We start from the raw sequence: 696 nt of genomic DNA, 5'->3' as shown, positions 1-696 counted from the left end.
AAAGAAAAAGTAGAAAAGTCTAATGTTCGAAATAGAGATTTAAAGTGTTGGAGATGTCAAGGGGTAGGACACTATAGTAGAGATTGCCCAAATGCAAGAATTATGACCATCAAGGAGGGAGAAATTGTTATGGATGACGAGGCATATGACGACATAAATGAGGAAACTGATGAGAGTGAGGAGTTTAGTGAAGAGGACCCTACACATATATCTTTGGTTACTCGACGAGCTCTAAACACCCACATTAAGGAGGACGGCCTAGACCAAAGGGAGAACTTGTTTCAAACTCGGTGTCTTGTTCAATCTGTACCATGTAGTGTTGTAATTGATAGTGGTAGTTGCACCAATGTTGTGAGTTCCATTCTGGTCAAAAGACTTAATTTAAAGACACAACCACATCCAAGACCCTACAAGCTTCAATGGTTGAATGATTGTGGGGAAGTACGGGTAACTCAACAAACTCTTGTTTCCTTTACTATTGGAAAATATGTTGATGATGTTTTATGTGATGTTGTATCCATGCATGTTGGAGATTTACTACTGGGGAGGCCTTGGCAATTTGATCGTCGGGTAATGTATGATGGGTATGCAAATCGATACTCTTTTACTCACAACGGTTGAAAAACTACTCTTATTCCATTGTCTCCAAAAGATGTATTTATTGATCATTGCAAACTTGAAAAGAAAAGGCAAGAG

This window comes from Cucurbita maxima, unplaced genomic scaffold (genome assembly GCF_002738345.1).
Source record: "Cucurbita maxima cultivar Rimu unplaced genomic scaffold, Cmax_1.0 Cma_Scf00060, whole genome shotgun sequence".
NCBI classification, from domain to species: Eukaryota; Viridiplantae; Streptophyta; class Magnoliopsida; order Cucurbitales; family Cucurbitaceae; genus Cucurbita; species Cucurbita maxima.
The sequence above is the reverse complement of the archived record's forward strand: the minus strand, read 5'-3'. Positions refer to the sequence as shown.